This window comes from Ictidomys tridecemlineatus, chromosome 10 (assembly GCF_052094955.1).
Source record: "Ictidomys tridecemlineatus isolate mIctTri1 chromosome 10, mIctTri1.hap1, whole genome shotgun sequence".
Classification (NCBI taxonomy): Eukaryota; Metazoa; Chordata; class Mammalia; order Rodentia; family Sciuridae; genus Ictidomys; species Ictidomys tridecemlineatus.
Genome location: NC_135486.1, coordinates 99,543,503 through 99,567,034, shown reverse-complemented (window position 1 = coordinate 99,567,034; position 23,532 = coordinate 99,543,503). Strand labels below are relative to the sequence as shown.

At 33.2% G+C, this 23,532-nt stretch overlaps 1 pseudogene; it reads left to right on the top strand.

The window, feature by feature from the left end:
* The first annotated feature begins 9,018 nt into the window (after window positions 1-9,018).
* Window positions 9,019-23,532, top strand: part of LOC101974746 (E3 ubiquitin-protein ligase RNF213-like) — a 102,012-nt pseudogene continuing 87,498 nt past the window's right edge.

Sequence of the window (23,532 nt, the reverse complement as noted above, 5' to 3'; positions counted from 1 at the left end):
ATCCACTTCTAGCAATGAGCAACCTAATCAGACTTTCAAAACTTATAATGGGAACATGATTTTTATTGTATATAGAAAGAAAACTACTCAAATGCCAAATTCTAAAGATAAAAATTGAACCCCATTTCAAAGAGATGCATAATATATTATGTAGGCCATGTTCTTGAATATCAGTAGAAACCATTATAAAATCTTTATCAAAATATATTATAAAAGACTTGTAAATTCATTTATAGAGGCAAAGTAGGTGGTCTGAGTGAATGCTGTGGTTGCCAGCAGCAAACTGGAGAACACATATTCCCAGCATGTTGCATGCACCCCCTGTACAGCACACCATAAAATATTTTGGCTCAAGTGAGACCACATGAGGTTTCTTCAGAGAAGCTTGAAGTTCAGGTTTCTACATGAGTCTCTTGAATTCTAAATGTGGACTCAATTCATTGAGACAAACTAAATATACTCATGAGCTATAAAAGGAAGAGAAGGAATATGAGAACTTTCAACATTTGCTACTATTCTAATCAAGAAAATTCTGCTTATAATCAGTATTTGTTAGAATGCATCACTGTTAATTTTAAAAAAATATATTTCAAATAATTTAGAAATAATGGTGATTGATGCACACCATGTTGTTGGCTTCAATATCTGCATTGAATGAGAGCAGATGTGTTGCTACTAATGTGTTCCTATAAACAATAGCATAGTGGAGAGGAGTTTCACCCTTCTGCTCTGTTACATATCTCTAAACCACATGTGGGCAGAGATAATGCAGCCATGTCCCATTCAAAGAAAGAGATTACAAATTGAAGAAAAAATGGCATTAAAAAATACATTCAACTACTACTACTACTACTATTACTAGAACAGCTTTTAGTCATTGCCAGGAGTTTTTGAAGAATAGAGAAAGAATAGATACACAATTAGTTACTGGAAAGTGAAAAGTGGAAAACTGGTCTCTTAGGTTATAAATTTAGGTAATTTCATTGTTATTTTGGACTCATGCAAAAATTTAAAAAGCTCACATATTTGAAAAATCTATAGGTATGAACTGGAATTCTAATTTAACTACATTGCAATTTTTGAACACAATAGATAGTTGTTAAATTAATTTAAAAATCAAAGTTTTCTTCATTTCCATTAGTTGTTTTGAGATAAATATATCCATTTCAACTTGCTTGTTTAGAATTCAGTGTAATTGAATCTGAAAGATCTCCCTAGATACTTCTCTTCTAGAACAACAAATCATATTGCATACATGTGTATGTGAATAAACTATAATATATATATATATGCTTAAATATATTTAACATGTATATATATTTTATAGTGTTATTTGTAATTTGCATAATATACATTGCAGCTAATCACAAAGGTAATTTTTATTACTTTTAAGAAAAATCTGCTTTTCTTAGAGATGCATACCTAAAATAAAATGGGAGTAGGTATAAATATATAATTTTTGCTCAAAAGGCTATTTTTAGGAAAGAATATAAAGTAGTTTGATCTATTAATAATGAATTAGGATAATATTTATCAAAAATGTTTTAAGAATTATAACAAATTTATTAAAGCTCTTGCTGTGATGAGACAGCAATTTTAAATTTCTGCAAAACAGTTGAAATGCTGATGTTATATTTATTGCAGAAGAAAGTAGATATGAATTACTTTTCTAAATATAGCAGATAAAAAATTACATAAAAATTTCTATCAACCTTCCTTAATTGTGCATTGATTCTATATTGAAATGCTCATGCAGTTCTATTAAAGATACAGGTAATAATGTGACTGAGAAGAATTTACCTACAACTTGTTCTGCTGCAAGGTGCTTAATGTCATGCCTATAAGAACTTGAACATACAATGTGTTCAATTTTATTACCCCTTTCTTCAATAACACCTACTACTCTCCCACAGTGTTAGATATGATATTGAATCTAGGCTATGACAAAATAATTAATATCATGATAACAGAAACTGGTCTAACATGTATTTTAAAGGCAGCAATAACTTTTTTAGATGTCAGCCTAAATAACTGTCATGGAGACAATTAAGAAGAACAAAAAAGCAAACTACTGTCCACCAGGAATAATTTCCCAACCTTTTTATTGTATAAGATATGTCAAAATTAAGTGATCCCATCGACAAACTTTTGTAAAAAGAAAAATATGACACAAAAAGCAACCTTCTACTGTTTAACTTAAAATACAATAGCATGAACTCATCCATAAGATGTCACATTTTTTTCCTGTAACTTCAGGCAAGATTTCTAGAAATGCACTTCATAATATAAAAATTTCAAGTCCTAAAATTGCATTATCAGATGCATTTTCAAAAGAATTAGAAACTTTTCTAGTTTTCCACTGTTATTCTCATGCAACAGATCTGCTATCTTGTGTCCATACTATAATGCTTTACTACAGTATCATGATAGAGTTGAATATTTGGTAGAACTACTCACAGGTATCTCTGTTATGATTAGTTAGTCTTGTTCATACTTCTTCATCATACACAAATATTTTAAATAAAATTAAGCTATATAAATATCATACTTTATAGCTTAATTCTAGAAATTATTCTTAATTCAATATATCCTGAGTGTTTTAGTTTAAAAAGCAATATAACAGTGCTACTTATTTCAGTGAAGTGTTGTAGCTTTTTCAAATACCTTAGATCATTTTTAAATATTATTCCCACAAATATTGATGTAGATTTAAAATGATATTTTATCTTACATCAGACTGCTGATACTTAGGGTTTTTATTGTTCTGCTCCCTTAATAAAATGTGTAACATGACATTTCTATTTAATATTTATTTTCAGTGCATAAAATCATGTTTGTTGGAAGTTGCAAGGAGCAGAAAATCACTGACAGATACATCATTAATTCTCAATTAGAATGAGAGGATGATGCCACTAGAACATGATGCATCTTACTTCTGCCAGTTTTTTCAGCAGTTAAAATTGGGAAAACAATCACCTCTATTAAAGAATCAGGGGAATAACTAAATTAGATAACTTCTACTGTATGTTTAGCTTGTTGCCTAACAAAAGGAATCCATTATATTATGTTATTTCTTTTTTGTTTGTATTCTTTTCGTAAAGGTACACCTGAAGTAATGTGACAAAAGTAAAATTATTTTTAGACAGAAAATTGTGATGGAAGTAAAAATAATAGGAAAAGGTAAAGAAGATAGGTGTCATGAAGACAATTTAGAAGGCTGTTAGTAATAGTGTTTAAAATAGCTACAACTGTGTTTCAAATATGTCATCCAACAGTTTACCAATACATAAACTTTTCAAACATCTGTGCAGAAAAGGAACCATTCATCTCCAATTGATTTATGACAAGAACAAACACAGAAAGATAGCTTGCTGTCACACCTTTGATCACAAAGAATCACTTATGTTGTCAGAAATTAAATCTCTCTAATCCTATGACTCTGTTGTAGCATAATGAAAAAGGACCATAAGATGGATGACAATTAAAAAATGAAAGTTGTTGCTATTTTTGTTGGGTATTGGCTACATATGTAAGCTGTATCCACATGCCATTTACTTAAAACTAACAAAAAATGCTCTAAAGAAATGACCATATTTATTGCTAACTTTTAGATGGAGAACTAGGAACACAAAGAAAATAAGTAAATTGCTTCAGTTCCTAAATAGCAAATGGTTCAGATCTTGATGATCTGACATGAAAAGAACACATGTCTTCTTGTGCATTTTAGAGGACAAGATAGCTATTTCCTCTCCTCATATAAAAAGCTGTAATATCAAATTGCCTTTTAAATCTCCAATCAAATGTGTTATTAAGTAAATGGATAAATATATAGATTCTTATATCAAAAATAGAAAGAGAGACATTTTGAAAAGTCAATGTTATTATTTTCATACTAAATATCTCCCACTCACAGCCCAGCCTCAGTAAGCCTCCAGGTTAAGTTTCTTGAGCCATATTTATATTTCAATGATTGATATTATCAAAGAATGGTGTCCAAATCAAGCTGACTATACACTAGATATAACTAGCTGACAACTAGTTATTGACAGAGAGATAAATAATTAATGTAATACTCCATATTTCAGTAATATAAAAATTATCAGAATAAATCCTTTGAGTTGTACAATATTATGATTAGAACAAAATAGCCTTATCCTTTAATTTGTTCCAATTAAATCACAAAAGAGACTTAAAAAATAGTTTATTTTAAAAAATTGTTATAACTAATTGGTCATTTTTTTAAGAGAGAGTGAGAGAGGAGAGAGAGTGAGAGAGAATTTTTAATATTTATTTTTTAGTTCTTGGCGGACACAGCATCTTTGTTGGTATGTGGTGCTGAGGATCGAACCCGGGCCGCATGCATGCTAGGCGAGCGCTTGAGCCACATCCCCAGCCCTAATTGGTCATTTTTTCATTTATTTTTATTCATAATTTTTGAACACCAGAGAATAAACCCAGGGGTGTTCAACCTTTGAGCTAGATCCGCAACTTTTATTTTCAGGGATGGAAATGGAATAATTTTTGAGAAAGGGAGTCACACAGTTGTTGAGGCTGCCCTTAAACTTGCAAATTCTCCTGTTTAATTGACATTATGTCCTATGTGTTCAAAATAAGATTATTCTCTAATAAGTATACAGCTCTATGTAAAACAAACATGTAGATTAAGACCTATAAAAATTTCAACATTGAAATTAAAAAAAATATATTACCTCCCATTACATGCGTTCTCATTAAAATAAATGTAAGAAAAACACAGAAATAAAAATAATTTACAAAGAGTTGAAAACCTTTGTCTCAAACTTTTACAATTATATACCATATTGGACAATACATTATAAATTTTCTAAACAAATTATTTAGGTAGCCAAAGTGGATGACACAAGGAGATGGTGATAGATGCTATAGTTTGCAATTAGTGGGGGAAAGAAAAAAAATGATAAAAAGAGAAAAAGAAAAAAAAAGGAAACACAGTTGATATTCTAAATTTCTCAAATATGTTTGATATTGATTATCTTCCCCAGATAATCAGTTTCACTGTTACTGATTTTATCTGATCAATATCTGATATTCAAAGGCCTATTACAAAAAAATGATTGTAGCAGCAGACCAGACTTACTCAATCTTAATTTTTCTGTTTATTAACTATTTAATTTCAGATCACTTTATCATACTTCATTTTTAAGTTCAAATTTTATAGGAAAAATACACATACAGACAAATATCTTTACCTAAACACAAAAACAGTCATTCTGAGGTTGGGGTGTGCTTCAGTAGCAGAGCATTTGCCTGGCATGTGTGAAGCACTGAGTTTGATCCTCAGCACCATGCATGAATAAAAAATAAATAAAAATAAAAATAAAGGTACATCATCAACTAAAAAACCTTTTTTAAAAAACAATAGTCATTCTTTCCTTTTCTCCCCATATGAGTGTATATGAATGTACATATATGTAATATGACCCATAGTTATGTTATGTGGGTGTGTATGTATACACACACACATATACATACACACACACAGAAATATTTAGAAAATTTCACTTAAGGTGGAAAAAATTGTTAATAAGAATTCAAGAACTGGAGACAGTTCAGTTGATAGAGATTTTGGCTTGCATGGAGAAAGCCCTGAGTTTGATCTCCAGCACTACAAAAATATTTGAAATATTAGTATCTTAATCTCATAGCATTGTTATTGAAATTATTTTTCAATAATATAAAATTATTCTTTTTTAAAATTCATGCCTCACATGGCCATTTTATTTATTCTTGCATTTCAATACATAAATTCAACAGTATTTGTGAAGTTCTCCATTTTTAACCTACAGTCTGGGATACAAAGGTAGATTTCAGGCACTCCTAACAAATATGGTAAAGTAAAAATTATAACTCAGTTTTTAAAACTAATAATACAGTGGAAATGTAAAAAATAAATTTATTGAAATGAACTCTGTAAATAATTAAGAAAGTCAAAGATAACTCTGCATAAAAATCTAATAAAGTTCCAGCCAGAAACTGTCATTATTTGTTTGGGAAACATTTAGAAACTTTGCTTTTACATGACAGTATTGAGAATAGTGAGACAGTGGTTTGGCTAGGCATATATTTTCATACTTAGAAAGTCATAATATTAGGGAAAGTATTGGGATACAGGTGGTAGGCAAGTCACAAAAACCATTCTTGAAGAATGTGATAGTTGGATGTAAGCTAGTTCAATTGCTACAAAAAAACAATAAGAAGGTTCCTCCAAAAACTAAGAGTAGAGGTACCACGTAATCTTGCAATCCCACTTTGGGTGTACACAAAAGGGAATGAAATGGACATGTTAAAAAAACACCTTAACTACTGTGTTGATTGTAGCACAGTTCATAATAGCCAGGAAATGAAAACAACAGAAGTGCCCATAAACTGACAAACTGAATAAAGTAAATGTGATACATAAAAAGAAATATTATGAAGTCATAAAATTAAATGAAGCCTGGTCATATGCAAAAACATGGATGGACAGGGAGGACATTACGCTAAATAAAATAAGCCAGGCACAGAAAGACAAGCATTAGCTGATCTGACCTACATGTTGAATCTAACATAATAAATCTCATAGCAATTGAGAGAATAGTTGTTACCAGAAGCTGGGAAGAGTGTGAGAGGATGCAGAGAGATTTGTCAACCAGAACACCATTACAGGTAGGAGGAATAAGTTCTGGTGTTCTATTGCAGAACTGGGTGAATATAGCTGACATAATGTATTGTATATCCAAAACTAACTATAGGAAAGATTATTTAAAAATATATTTATAACAAAGCAATGATTGAGATAGATCATTACCCATGAAACAAAAAGATTACACTATACCACGGCAATATGTACTTACCATGTGCCAATCGAAATGAATCTTTGAGAAAAGAAATATTACCCATGAAGTCAGAGTAAATGAGAATGAAATCCAGGCACAGGGGTAGACACCTGTAATGCCAATGAGGTGGGAGATGAGACAGGAGGATCCTTCTAGGGAAGAATAGAGGTATTTTCAATTAGGCAGAGGTGAGTGGAGGGAGGGGAGGGGGGTAAAGGAGTAGGAAGAATACCTATGAATGAACATTATTACCCTAGGTACACATATAATTACATGACCTATATGATTCTATAACACATACAACCAGAAGAATGAGATATTAAATGCCATTTATGTATGACATCTTAAAATTCATTCTACTGTTATGTATAATTAGAAGAAACTTTAAAAAAATAAAGTATGCATCCCTTCTCTTAATTTCTACCACCATTAACCTAAAACAAACCATCAGCAGTACTTAGCAAGATATACAATATCCAACTATAGGAGCTTATCAGGGACTTTGAGGCCCTAGGATGCTCCACAGAATTGCTGTGGGAAAACCAAAATTCATATATTTACTTTCCTCATGAGAGCCTTCATTTGCATTTTGAGGTATTCTTAATGGCAAAAATTATAAAGTGAACTTAGAAAATTGTAACCAACCCCCAGAAAGTATTCTACATATTGAAAATCAGAAGGTAATATGATTTTAGGGTTTTAGTAGTTCCATTAAAATATATAAGCTTGGTTGCATCTAGGCAAATTGATTAAGCTTCTACACTTAAAATAACTTCTAAGAGATATTCCTCATGTAGTTCTCAATCCCATGGTGAAATCTCAAAAGCAAAAAAAAAAAAAAAGTAATTGAAATAGTGCTTGTTAATATGTTAATATTCTTAATTTTCTATTTTGGTGTTAACTTGTGTAACCCCTAAGTAAAATCTAGTTATGACATATGACCCTGTGTTAAAAAGAAAATTAACCCTAACTTGTTAACAGCCTTTTATCAGGATGCTGATAATAAATTTAATAAATCCCCACCTATTGAACATTTTCAGATGTTCAAAACCATTAAATGATAAAGTGAAATAACAACAATAACAAATTTTTTTTCTTACTACAACTGGTTGTATAAACAACAAAAGGCATGCAATATGTGTGTTATTACAAAGACACGCATTTATAAAATACATGTCTCAACAGAGAAAAATGTCATCAGAAGACATTAGGTGAATGCCTTAAAAACTTGACCATTTCAGTTCCAGTGCTTATCTCTCATTTTAAGACAAAACCAACTGATAACTGATTTTCCATGAGGCATGCATAAGACACAATGGAAGAATGCACATCAAAGTATTTCAGACTGAATATATCCTTTGCACAGCATAAAGAAAAATGTCAATGGAGATTAAGTCTACTCATTGGGAAATAGTGAAATATAAGGCAAAGTAAATGAGGACTTTCAAAAATGGTTTCCATAAAATTTGTCGTTTTAAAATACGGAAGCCATTGGTATATTAAAAAAAAATGAGTCATTAAAAATCAGCTAATGGCTGGACTTACACTGAAAAATCGGAATTTACTTCTGTGAAGAAAAAAAAAAACACTTGCAGATATAGTTCAGAACAGTTTTTACAATATGATACACCCATACTTTTAACAGTAGAGACAAGCTTCCCTTGAATTCACGTGTTTTACTCTTTTCCCTTTCCTCTCCCCAGTTTAGGTGAGGGGCTCCACCCCCAGCAGCTTCCCAGTGCAAGTACACCCCCACCCACTGTCCCACAACTACACCCAACTATGAGCTCTCTAACCCCGCCAAACCCACTCAGCCGCCTGAAGGAGCCAGCACCAGGAACAGCACACTCCCTCCTCTGCCCCACCGGCCTACAAATATAATCTCCACTGCATCCACCCAGCCACCTGTAAGAGCACCACTGCCTCCCAGCGACAGGAAGCTCGCGCCCTCTCTAGGCACTGCCTCGCCCAACTCCTCCCCAGATGCCTCTCCAGCCAGGCCTGTGCCCGCTGCCACACACTGCTGGGGATACTGAAGTCCGCCCTACCTGAGGCTCTCCTCCTGGCTCCAGGAGAGCCAACAGCAGAATGGTGGTGAGAGCCAGGCTGCCCCTGTGGGAGTCCCAGGACCTCACCAGGAACTGCAAAGGGGAAAGGTGCCGCCATGCCTACCCAGAAGGCGACAAAGCCTTGGGACCAGGCACGGGGAGCCCAGGCAGCAGTCAGCAGGAAGTACCTGGGGGACTGGAAGGTACATTCTTCTCTGTCTGCCGGCCTCTTCCAAGCCTCCCAGAAACCTAGGGAGCAGAAGCAGCAGGCAGTGCCTGCGTGCCAGCAAGAGCTCCTGCGCCAGTGTGTGCACCTGTGTGTCAAGGGCAAGGATGGGCCCGGGGTACTGGGGCGGAGCTACGAAATGGGGTGTGGACCGCGGATTCCTGCTCTGGGTCAGGGGACAAAGGGAATGGGCCCTGAAAGGGTTAGCTTTAGGTTTCCATAGGTGTTTTACCCTTTTGAGAATGGAGTTCTTACAAATGCAATCGACATAATAGGGAATCATTTACTTTTTTTCCTTGTTCCCAGTTCTAGGGATGAAACCCAAGGCCTCCTCTATGCCAGTCAGGCATGTCACTGCTGAGCCACGACCCCACACCCAAAGTACCTCAGGAATGGAAGGGAAGACAGTCCTATATGATTGGTGTCCTTATAAGAAGAATAATCTTTAGACACTGACTCAGGAAGAATACCATGTGACCGCAGAAGCAGAGACCATCTTCTGGGTGAGGAACTCCTGGGTCCCCAGACATTGGAACAGCATGCACATTCTCCTGAGGCTGCAGTCCTCTGGTATCTTGACTTCAGACTTACAGCCCCCCAAATGTCTGCTGTTTTTTTCCAGTTCACTTTTAGTTAATTTTAAGGCAGCCCTTAGAACCCAATTCAGTATCAAAGAAATTATTAGCAAAGCAACTCAATTGCTATAGCAAACTTAATTTCTTTTCTTCAAAAATTAAGTTTATAATTAATTAATAACTTCAGCCATTAACTCAGACTATCTCATCTTCTTGATGTTATTGGCTGAGAAAGAATTTCAACAGGAAGTGTCTTTTTTTTTTTTCCCCCCTGAAGTTGGTCATGAATGTCTAATTTCAAATGTCTGGGGCAAAGGCTAGCCTTTACAAAAGAAAGCTGGGTAGAGGTGAAACTGTATATGCAACACCTTTCTAAGCTTTCTTCTCCTGAGTCTGATGTACTAGCAATATAGCCATGGTTGAAGGCATTCTTCTGTTTCCTGAGATTATTAGTTTTTTCCAGTTTTGCTTATTTGTTCACTAATAATACTCATATTTAGGCAAAATAGGTGGGCATTGCATGACACATGATATTTTTAACAACAGAATTAAGAAATGCTGCTGTGGTGGTAGACTGATGAGAGTAAACAAACTCTAGAATTGGGGAAATGAGCACTAGAATTGTTGCCAAAACCTATTCATATAAAGAGAGAACTGTGTTCTATAGGAAACTACAGGCTACTTGATTTCTAGAGGACACGACACTATTGATTTATGAAAGATGTTTAATGTGAGTGGGAGAGGATATGGATGGAGAGACAGAAAGAGAAAGAGGCTAAACACTTATTAACAAGACTATTCTATTGTTTAAAAACTAGTTTTTTTCTTAAATGAAATGAATTCATTTTTCAATCTTGAATAACTTTTAGGAAAAGAAAATGCTTTAAAGTGTTTATTTTTTAATGAGAAAAACTTCTGGAGAAAATAACACAAAGGTTTTTGATGGTGGCTGCTCAGGGTCATTGCCTTAAGTCTGGTTCACTCTCCACAGAGTTTACTCTGAAATGTCTTATCTCTGTAGCCTGCTCAATCAGGAAACTGAAATACACAGAGGAAAAAGAAAACAGAACCAAAGTAATTTCATATAACTTAAGAATCAAGAAAAAAAGTTTTTCAGAAAAATATGTACCTGTAACTATAGCAGTAAGTGCACATAAGAGTTAAAAGAAATTCAGAAGTGATGAACTATATTAATTAACAAATTATGAAGCTAATTTATATTACTTTATACTGAAAGTAGAGCACACTTGACAGCTATTAATCCACACAGTATTTAATGTTAGTTTTGCAAGCTGGAGATACTATAAAAACCTTATACTGCAAAATAAAATGTTTCAATGGATCATAATTAACACACAACTTCAGTTTCTGATTAATCATTTTTGTTAGATTGTAGATTATGCTTAATTAATATAAAGGAATGTAAAATTTTGATACAATATTTTGGAAATTCAAAAAAGAATCACAGTTTGACTTTGGCATATTCTTTATATATTCATTAAAGTTTGCATAACTTTCCTATGAAATTATTATTACCTCAATGTTGCACTTCATTAAACAATTTAAATGATGTTTTTACTTTCTTTCTAGCATCCTGAAGAACATATAGTAGTAGTGCTATAGGTGAATTTATTCTAAGTCATATTTGATAATAACTAAATATAAAGAATTTTTACTCTGAATACTTTTTTTCCTTAAAACTTATTTGGGGGGGGAGTAGTGGGTATTTAACCCATGGGTTCCCTACCACTGAGCTAATTCCCCACGTCTCCACCACTTTATTTTCTTATTAAGTTGGATATTGGATCTCCCTCGGTCCAATCTAGGACAAATGGATTAGAAAACTATGTCCTGTCAAAACTAGCCATTGTCTTTTTTGTTGTTGTTGCTGTAAATATAGACATACGAGAACAGAATCATCTTTATTCATTACCTATTGCCAATAGCTGCTGAAAGCAGAAAGCAGCTACTGGCAATAGGTAATAAATACTTAATTAACATTAATTAATATTAGTATTAATTATTAATTAATATTAATATTGCTATTAATATCAATTAATAATTAATATTAATAACAAAGCTAGATGGATGTGACAATGTCTCTGTGGTGTACAAAGTAAAAAACATTTGCTATCTGGTGCCATATAAAAATGTTTCCTAACTCTTGCTATAGAGGAAGATAACTTTGACTAACTACTATTATACTTTTGTATATGAACTCTCTGAAGTTAAGTGTTAAACTAAGAAAGATTGACAAGCTGCAAATGTTTTCTGTTTACTAGAAAATGTAACTCCAAAATTTAGGGGTTTTTTGCCTTATAGAATATTATCCAGTTTTGTAGACAGAGTACCGCCAGTATGTTGCATTTTTCTTACAATGTTTCTTTTTTCCAACAGACTCTTTGATTGTATATATATATATATATATATATATATATATATATATATATATGTATGATTTCCCCATGTTCTTCCAACCAACTTTGTCATGTTTCTAAATTTCTCATTTATGAATTCAATCTTTGGCACATGGTCAGTATATATTTCTGTGAAAGTCTCTACCTTATAGAATTATACAATGACTACTTGGGGTCTGGTGGTGCCTTCTCATGAATTTTCCATTTTGAGGCAGTTACTTAACTGGTTGCTTTTCTGTATATATGGATAATTACAACCAGTATCTCAGCCAAATTAATCTCTCAACCCTCTATATAATCCACTGGACACAGTTTTGTAATTACATTAAAGGATTTATGTGGGACTGGAGTTGTGACTCAGTGGGAGAGTGCTTATGTAGCATGTGTGAGGCACTGGGTTAAATCCTCAGCACCACATAAAACTAAGTAAATAAAATAAAGGTATTGTGTCCATCTACAACTATAAAAATTTTTTAAATTATGTTAGGTGAAAACATTTTAACTGTAGAAATCATTATAATATTTAATATTAAAGGAATAGCCTATTGATAAATAGATATTTTAAGTCATCAATAAGTAAAAAGTACTTAAAAATTCTCCCAGGCTATAATACTGAAAAAGGGAGCAAATAACATAATACAGCTGTTTTGTTTTGGAGTGGGCTAGAAGTCATTCATTGCCTTCTTATTTAAAGAAAAACAAATGATACTTCAATATTAGTAAAAAAAAAAAAGTGAAAAGGAAATTCTTATAAGTGAAAATGGAAATGACAATTCTTTACTTTTTACAGTATTGTCAGTACTTTTCAAACCACATTATTTCTTGCAGTATTTCATAACAAAACAAAATACCATGTAGAAACCTTTTGAAAAATATTGTGTTTTGAAAATATTTGCAGATCTCAAAGAACTAAACTACCTAAGTGCAACATTCCATTACTTGTTGGTACATCAATCTTGATCAAAAAGAGCTCACCCCTGCTCAACTGAGCATACTGTATACTAAACACCTCAATTAAACTAACAAGTATGTTAGGTCTAATTAGTAATACAATACACAAGTACATAGGTGCTAATGTTTCTTTTTAAAACCCATTAGGGTGAGCTTTGAAATGAAGAGGAATCCCTCTCTGTTCTACCCATACAGTATTCTTTTTTATCGTCTCCTCTATGACCTGTCTCTCCCTCTTCTGCCTATTCTTTTCTGACTTTAAACTTAGTGGTTTCAGGCCATCAGTCAGATTCTCTGCCAAGATGCACTCTTCACCTGATTCTACTCATTCCTCTGTCCTCTGCTGTGAAAATTGCTATTAGTTCCTTCTCTCACAAGGGCTTTTTCAACTAAGAAAAACCTGGCTCTAAATAATTATCAGGGAACCCCATATTGACCAGATTTATTATTCTCAGGTGAATTTTATAATTTAGCCATTTGATAAAACTATATTGGACATAGGGAGAAGCAGACATTCAAGAATGTTTAGGACTAGGTTCTAAAGATTAAGAGGTCACATGGAAGCTTACATAATGGCAGAGGGAAAAAAGAAATTATGCCCTAACTTGGAGAAAAGAACTTTTAAATCTTCAGTAAGCCTGGATTAAAGACATTTTCAATAACAGTATAATTCTGAACACAATTTGGATCAATCTATTTTCCACAAATAAAGGTTGATTCTTTTATATAACACATAGGAGAGGCTGAGCCTCATTTCTGATGTCATAGTATTACAAAACTTCTTACAGTTCCATGGGTGCATTATGATATTTTATAACTTTTTATTTGCTCATTGTGAGCACTGACTTGAATTCCTTTCTGTTGTTTAGAGAGCGAATTAACTTAGATATCTTTCAAGATGTCACTAAACTTGTTCTCTGAAATTGCAACTGGGGGTACATGCCCCCTACTTTGGGTCCATCAGAATATAATTCCTTCTTAGTATCTATTATATAACAATGAGTTAAGATGCACAGGTGTTGTCTGTCTTCCATTTAGTCATGTCGTATGCAGGGTCCTGTCAGAGAGGATTCAGTCAATGAATGCTCATTACTGAAATATGAGAGAGTAGAGAATGGGTGATTCAGCCTGCCTAAGCCCCCATAAATACTTTAAAAAAATGAAAAAAAAAATAAAAAGTCCTACACTTCTCAAACTAGGAGCTGCAGTGCAGGTAAAGAGGCCCAGGGAACATCACTTGCCCCTGATTCAAACTTTGTGTTGTTGTTGCTTGGTTGGATTTTTGTTTTGTTTTGTTTTGTTCTTTTGCTTTTTGTCTTGTAACCCTTTAAATATGTTTCATATAAAAGTTGAAGTGTTTCTATTGACATTTGCATACTTCGAAGGATATATACTTCTGATCAAAAAAGGATGTGACCTTGAAAGAGAAAGAAAGTAAAGAACAGATAAGGTTATCTCAATATTTGTTTAATGAAGGAACATCAACTGGGTGCTCAGCAAGAATAAAATAAAGTTCATCAATTTCTTTCCTTACAGCTTAAGTTTTGGTGGGGAGGGATAAAAATAAAAAGTATATAAAAATACAGAGTGTATTAATGATAAATACTATGGAGAAAAGAGAACAGTAGGGTGAAAGTATTGGGAATGGTGGAGTTAGGAGTCACAATTTTAAATTGTATGGTCTCTGAGGTGGATGCTGCAGGATAGCACTTTAGGTTAGAGAGGGTCTCATGAACAGAAGAATTGGAAGAGTGGTCAGAACTCAAAGACTGGGTGTTTCAAGATGGCTCAGGCCCTATAGATGAGTCAAGAACTTGGATTTTATTTCTGGGAAATGGAAGCTCCTAGAAGACTCTTGAGAAATTCTGGATGATGCTGTGACATACCCTATACCCACCACTGTGTTGGGTAGTCACATAAATTGCCTAAAGTTACCTTCTAAAATACTATGTTAAGAATTTAATATGATGATAATTTTCTAGATGACAACTTTCATAGTCTTTATCCAAGGTAATATGTGCAGTAAGTGAGGGAGCCAGAAATGCTCTCAATTTTTCCAAGCCCCAACATTGTTCTCTGTAAAATAGGAATAATAGCCATAAGCACTAGAAAATTACACTTTTGCATGGCCACAAGAAATCTTTGAAAAATCCAGTCACTTAATGTCTTTGCACTTTTTAGTTTGTTATTCATTTCTTCATTTATTCCATTATGCTCTGAAAATATTATTTATTCACTTTTGCATAGTTGTCATTGTTTTTACATTTCTGGAGAGTATATAATGATACAAATCAATTGAATCTTAACTTTTCTCATAATGGTTTACATATTTACATGTTTACTTATCATTGGAATGTTGTTATCTTTGCCAAGTCTGCTTCTTATTAAGTCTTACACTTGGTTTATGAAGACCTGATATTAAAAACACATCAATTCAACAGCTCAAGAATCTATCACCTGGGCATAATCCAATCACCCACTAGAGTGGAACTCTGGGATGACTAAAAGCTGTATTGAAACTTCTCTTTGTTCCCATACACACCTTAAAATAGGACTTCTATCTCCCTTGTATACATTGAAGAACAGGATACTAACTTTGTAAAGCAGCAGTTAACAAACCTAGAAGAGTTTTCTATAGACTAACCATTACTGCTTTTAAATTCTTTACATTCTTGACACAGATTGTCACTTATTAACTCATCTTTTTTCTGTACTCTTTTTTTTTGTGGTATCACTGGTTGAATCCTGGAATGCTTTTCCACTGAGACATTATCAGCACTTTATAAAATATTGTGCTTAGATAAAGGGTCTTGCATAATTTCTTAGAGACTCACTGAATTGCTGAGGCCCCACCTTCTACCTCCAAAGCCACTGAGATTAAAAACATGCACCATTGTAGCCAGGCTTTATACTCTCTTTAAAGTATTCAGAAATGTAAAAACTGGTATTGCATTTAATCACTCTTTCCTATTACAGTAATATATTACCATCTACAATATTTATAAACCAATTTAATGAATGACTACAATTTTATTTTCCATAGTTTATTTTGTCACCTCTTTGGGCCTAGGTGAAGGGTTTTCTTCCATGTTTTCAGAATATAAATGTCACCTGTTATCAAATGGGTCTACTCTAAGTGTTTTGAATATTATAATTCTAAACCTCTTATCCAACTTTCACATTTCCAAGATTATTAGAGGTAGTTAAAGGTCAATATTCATGACCAATTACTTACTTCTAGGAAAAGCATAATACCCATGTCTAACTTGGAATGAAATCCATATGCTTCAGTGGTAAGGTGGTGTGAAAACCAGTACCCTATGTTGTTGGGACCATGTAAGCATCCTGGATAGCTCCGAATATTTTACTCTCCAGTTAAATAAAATTCCTGCTACTTGCTTTAAAACTAAGACACTATGTATAAGAAAGGTTAATGATTGACTGTGCTGTAGCTCAGCAGAAGAGTGTTTGCCTAGCATGCATGAGACAGTGGGTTTGAATCTCAGCTCCACATAAAAATCTACAAATAGGGGCTGAGGTTGTAGCTCAGCAATAGAGTGCTCCTATCATGTGTTAGGTGCTGGGTTTTATCCTCAGCACCACATAAAAATCAACAAATAAAAAAAAACATTGTGCCCAAGCATAACTAAAAAATGTTTTTAAAAATATACAAATCAAATAAAGGCATTCTGTCTATCTACAACTACAAAAAATTAAACACCAACAAAAAAAGTGAATGAGAATTAATGCCTTGGGAGTCACTGAGGTTGATCTTTAATTCTAGTGGCTAATTAGTTAAATCAAAAGTGCATTGCAATTCTTCAATCTTTTTCAACTATATGGAATGAAACATTTAGATGTAGTGACCTGAAGTGACAAAAATGCATATCAGGGAGATGATATCACAGAAATTTTTAGGGGAGAATCTTGGAAATGTGGGAAAAATATAAGTACATAGATAGACATTTATATAGTGAAAACGATTAATGATCAGTGCATAAATGTGGGTGTGAATTCAGTGTGTCATATCTCTTTTAGGTGGAGGGTAATGATAACATTCAAAACATGAAGTAGTAATTAATGTGATCCAGAACTCTATAATTGTAGGAAACATTATTAGCAATTGAGTAAAATGAAAATAAAGCTAAATCCTTCTGGCTATGCCTTGGTCCTCTGTTCTTCATCCAAATTTGATTCTCTTAAATGAATGTAGGTGGGTATGATGTTTTCTGAATTTTTGTTTTGTTTTTATGTCAGGATTTTATCAGCTATGTCCTATAATGCCCTGTCTTTAATTCACTTTTATAGCTCTTTTATGACCTGTTCTGGTCTCCAGAGGCAGAGACTCATCTCACTTATTCTGGGACATGAACTGACTTTTGTCAATCTTTGCAAACAATGTTTTAAAGAACAAGCCTATTAGAGGATCTTTCATATCTTCCAATATGGTTCCCATACCCTGTAGTATTGGATGGTAGCTCCCTGTTGGATTAGCACTATATTTAATATGATAGGGACTTCTCTGTCTTCTTTATGTTGAAGGCCTCAACAACACAAAAAAGAAAGATTTGTGGTCACAGCATAAAGAATGCCAGAAGCCATCAGATTTAAGAATATGCAAAAAAAATTTCTCTTAGAGCCTTTAGAGGTAGTATGGCCCTTACATCACTTTGATATCTGTGCACTCACAGTCATTCACACTGAAATTCTTATATTTAAGTCATTCATAACTGGAAGAAAATAATTTCTGGTTATTTTATTCAAATGAGTACCTAATTCTTTTATTATTTTGCAGTAGTAGAAAATCAGGCATTATTGCAAATTACATCTTCAATGTGATGAAATTTTCATTATGATAATGTGATCAGCATTAAGTAGTAGTTATGAAAACATTGACCAAAGATACTGGAAAACATGATTGTAGCTTCACTGACTTTTCTGAGAGTCAGCAACAGCTTAATCAGACAGCCTTTAATTTCTTATTGATAAGTAAATGTATTTGGCATTCTTTTCTTTAATACCAGCTTCCTTGTGATGTGAACTACATGGTGTTCCATCAAGAACCTCTTCCCTTCCTCTAGAATCTATGATGTTCTCTTTGCTTTCAATTATTTCTGGTAAATTCTGTCTTAACATTTATTTTCTGGGCAACCTAATCCCCATTGTAAGATACTTATTTTTATTTTGGAACTAAGAAGCCTGATTTCACAGAAGATTTTCTAGTGTTATACATTTCTTGATCACTCTTATTCTACATTTTGGAGGTTGGCTGCTACCTTTTCAGCTTTCTTTCCTACTCAGTTTAAACCTGAGCATTTTTTTAAATCTATTTTTTTTGTTCTAATCAGTTATACATGACAGAAGAATGCTCTTCAATTTGGAAACAAATTGAGCACAAATTTTTGCTTCTGGTTGTTCACGAATTACACACAAAGTAGGGTAACACCATTTATTAAATCATACATGTTTCTAAGTAATAGTCTCATTTCATGATCTTTTCTACCCTGATTTCCCCTTTTCCTTCGCCAATCCAAAGTTTCTCCACCTATCTCATCCCTCCCCCATTATGGAATAGCATTCACTTATCACAAAAAAAACATTTGACCTTTGGTTTTGGAGGATCGGCTTACTTCAAATAGCATGATATTCTCCAACTCTATCCATTTACATACAATTGCCATAATTTTATTCTTTTTAATTATGAGTAATTTTTCATTGTATATATATATGCTACAGTTTTTTATCCATTCTCTATAGAAAGGCATTTAGGCTGGTTTTTATTTGGTAGTTGAAAACCTGGGCATTTTGTTGGCTGGTTATTCTATCATCTCTTGCATTAAGTGAATATGGTTTGGTCAAGGGTTCTATTCTCTACTTTTCTAGCTTATAGATATTGGTGTCTTGTAGGTTTCCCATCAAACCTTTGACTTTTTTATTTTATTTTATTTATTTACTTTATTGTTTTGTGGTCGCACACTAAGGAAAACCATTTTATTTAGAGACTGGGCCTTGGTGAGTTGCTTTGCATCTTGCTTTAGCTGAGGCTGGCTTGGAGCACATTATCCTCTTTCTTCAACCTCTTGAGCTGTTGGGACTATAGATATGTGCCTCCTCTCCCAGATAGATCTTGCATCTTTTAAATTGATATTATGAAAAACTTGTATATGCAACTATATTGCACTTACAGAAGATATATTTCATGAGAGTAGATATCTATTGATGTGATAACAAAATTTTTGTGTAATGTTTCTCTATGATTTGTTTTGTTTTATTTACTAAAATAAATATGTGATATATCAGTATATTAGTTTCATCTCCTTGAAAGTGTTTCATATTTAATTTTTAAGCTATGTTGTAATTAAAAATAAATAAGCTCATATTTCTCTAATATTGTATGATTCTAATGTAGTTAATTTAAGACAGACTTTTCAGTGTTTGCACTCAAATTGGTGATGAGCTGACTAATGACAAATTTTCTATCCATTAAAAAAATGAAGTGGATTTATCCAGGTCATCATCACATCTTAAAAGCCTATAAAAATCATAAGAGTGTGACTTATTCTTAGGTGATTTTGAGTTGTTTCATTTTGATTCTGCAATGTTTCCCTTAGAAGCATAGCTCATAAGTCATTCAAAATATATTCATTAAAAATATGATTCTTTAAGAGACTTTTCAGCATGACAGCATGAAAAGATCCATGGAAGTTCAGCAAAACAAAATTGGTTAACAGAAAAACAACGGCAACATAATTCCAACTATTTATATCCTCTGGTCCAGAACAAAGGAAGAATACAGACAAGTAAATGTAAAAACAAAAATATAAAAGGAAATAGAAATACACATTTTTTTCTGTTTTAATAGATCTTGAAACAAAAAATATAAAACTGCATATATAGAATATATGTACCTTGAACCACAAAAATAAAGATAGAAAGATCTCACACAATGTGTGAAGCATACTCAGGATTACTCATTGTCTTCTTTGAAACACCTTTTGAGATTCATGATGAAAAACATGTAAAAGAATAGAAACTCTATTCAGAAGCAAGTGTTTAACAAGTTTATTCATCACCAATGAATATATATGCACATATATTTGCTTGTTTCAAAAAATACCAGTTTAATTTTACCAATTTAGAATGGTTTTCAGGGTAAAATCAAAGCTTCAAGATTGTAAATTTTGTATATCAACAAACTTAATTCATGTACTGATTAATTTATTTTATTTTATTTACTTTGGAATTTAATTTTGTAAAGTAGTGGTTCTCTCCTTACATTAGATAGTTGTTCTTAATTGTTTTTAATGATTGTATTTCTTTATTTTCATTGTAAAGCAATTTTTATTTTATTCTTCTTATTCTTGTTCTTTTTTTGTACTTGGATCAAACCTAGAAGTGCTCTATTACTGAGGTATATAATCTGTGGCTAAGTTGCCCAATTGTTCTTCTTATTTATTTATTTATTTATATATTGGACCAGGGCACTCAACCACCAAGTTGTAGGGCACTTAACCACCAAGTTCTAATCCAAGCCTCTCCCTCCTTTTTATTTATCTATTTTTTAAGTTTTTATACCAGGAACTGAATCCTGAGATTTATAACCATTAAGCCACATCCCCAGATCTCATTTTTTAATTTGATATAGTGTCTCACTAGGTTGCTTATAGTGTTGCTAAGTTGCTGAGGCTAGCTTTGAACATGCAATTCTCTTGCCTCAGGCTCCTAAGCCACTAGGATTACAGTCGTGCCACAATAACCAGCTTCTTTTTTTTTTTTTTTTAGTTTTGAGACAAGGTCACACTATGTTGCTTAGGGACTTGCTAAATTATTGAGGTTGCTTTTAAACTTGAGAACTTTCTGCCTTTGACATCTAAGCTGCTGGAATTACAGGCATACACCATCAAGAGTCTTGTATTTATATTTGGATGGCCTCGCCATTCCAACTTACTAAAATTATAGATATACACCACCATGCCTTGTTTAATTTTTTTTAAGTCATTTAGTGCTTGTGTGTTACCTTCTTATTTATTTTTTCCACTGTGTTACATATTTCTCTTTTTAGCATTAATTGGTGGCTCTTGTGGGGTAGGTCAAGGTATACTTTATGGCATTTCTTGACCACTGAATGTTACTCTTTGTATCTGATTAAAAACATCTGAAGGGCTGTGCTTTTAGTTCAGGGGTAGAGTGATTACAACACCTGTTTGAGGCACTGGGTTCAATTATCAGCACCACATATAAATAAATAAATAATAAAGTTTCATACAAAACAGTGTGTGTGTGTGTGTGTGTGTGTGTGTGTGTGTGTGTGTGTGTGTGTAATCTGAAGCCAGATACAAAACTGAAATTTATTTATTACTTTATTATTAAATTAATATCCACTTGTGGTTATTGACCCTGTGTTATTATAATTAGTCTTCATGGCTCTGGATAATGAACAAAAAGAAATGTGTAATTTCTGGTCTCAGAGGAGTACTATTCTTTGGTTATTTACACCATATATTATGTTTGTGATTTTTTAATTAAGTTATCACCTTCAAATAGGAACCAAAAGTGAGGCTAAAGAAGGCATAGGTCAGGGGCTGGGGCTGGGGTTCAGCAGTAGAGTGCTTGTCTTGCATGTGTGAGGCACTGGGCTTCATCCTCAGCACAGCATAAGTAAAATAAAGGTATTGTGTCCATCTACAACTAAAATATATGTTTGTGTGTGTATATATATTTAGAACTGTAGGTTAGATTTTCAGCTGAGAACTGAGTGCTGATTTTGTAATTTAAAGGTCAATAGATAATTCATCAATTCAACTTTATAAAATTGCAGAAATTAAATTGTGGGGGGCATTGGTCACTGAACCCATTGATATTTTACCAATGAGTCAAAACCTGAGCCCTTTTTATTTTGAGTCAGGGTCTCACTAAGTTGCTGAAATTGGACTCAGACACACATTCCTCCTACCTCAACCTTTCACGTTGCTGTGATTACAGATGTATTATAAATTGTCTAAATTGGATCTTTGTGTATTACTCATATTACCAATGTGCAAGTAATAGGTCAGAGATCTTTATGCTCAGGTTCTTTTTTCTCAGTTTTCATTTTATCTTCAGTGATTACCATGTAACCCCCTTCCTTTACATCCATCTGAGTGTCCCTTTGAATAGTTTCTTCTGTTTGAAAACATGGATATAAGATGAAGGTGAATTTTTGTTTTTTTTAACACAATACTGTGTCTTGCTGTCCTAAACTCAGAACCAGGGCTGGCTCACTAGCAGAAGTAAAGAGTCTCATACTCAGGACATATGTATAGCATAGGTAAGGGAGATTTGCAACACTGAACTAGAGCAAAAGCAGGAATGAGGAAGCTGAGATGGCAAGAGAACTGAGGACTCTGAGACAGAGCACACTAATCAGCAGGCCCATTAAGTTTAAATTCTAAATAAGGGATGTGGGCTCAAGAGGTAACGTGCTTGCCTGGCATGCGCAGGGCACTGGGTTTGATCCTCAGCACCACATAAAAATAAAATAAAGATGTAGTGTCCACCAAAAACTGAAAAATAAATATTAAAAAATTCTCTCTCTCTCAAAAAAAGAAAATAAATATAAATACTATTAAAAGGCAATAGAACAATGCACATGTGTGAAGGAGAAGATTTTGGTTAATAATGGGGAATTTTTACTCACTAATATAACAGCAACAACAATCATAACTGTGTTAATTAGGATGTGCTAAAAGTTCACTTTAACAATAAGAAATACATACAATGAAAATAAAAAGTTTGTCATTAGATATTCTTTCAAAAGAAATTAATAGCCAGCCATGGTTGCCCACTTATTTAATCTCAGAACTTGAAAGGCTTCAGCAGGAGATTCATAAATCTGAGGCCTGCCTAATCAAATTAGCTAGACCCTTGGTCACAATAGCAAATGAAAAGGATTGGAAATGTAGTTCAGTGGTAAAACTCCCCTGGGTTCAATCCATGTTACAAAACAAACAACCACAACAAAAGCAACAAAGAAAGAGACAGAAAGAAACACACACACACACACACACACACACACACACAAAGAGAAAGAAGCAATCAAGATTAGAAATGTACATTTGTATTTATTTGGGATGTGAACAAACAGTAAAACATTTGCTATGCTTATGTTTGATCTCGAGCACTGAACACACACACACACACACACTCACACACACACAATATATGTGTATATATATATATATATATATATGTATAATGCATATTTAATTAAGTATCATAAAATCTTGACAACTTTACAATGTAGTTTGTATATAGACATATTTTTCTCAAATATTTATCACAAATTATAAACAAGCAATAAGGAAATAAAAAATAATCATCATATGCATATAGCCACAGCATATTCAAGTAAATGTAAGTGGAATCCATAATAAAAAGAAAATTAGCTCCATTTTTATTTCCCTATTTTACTGGCTGGGACTT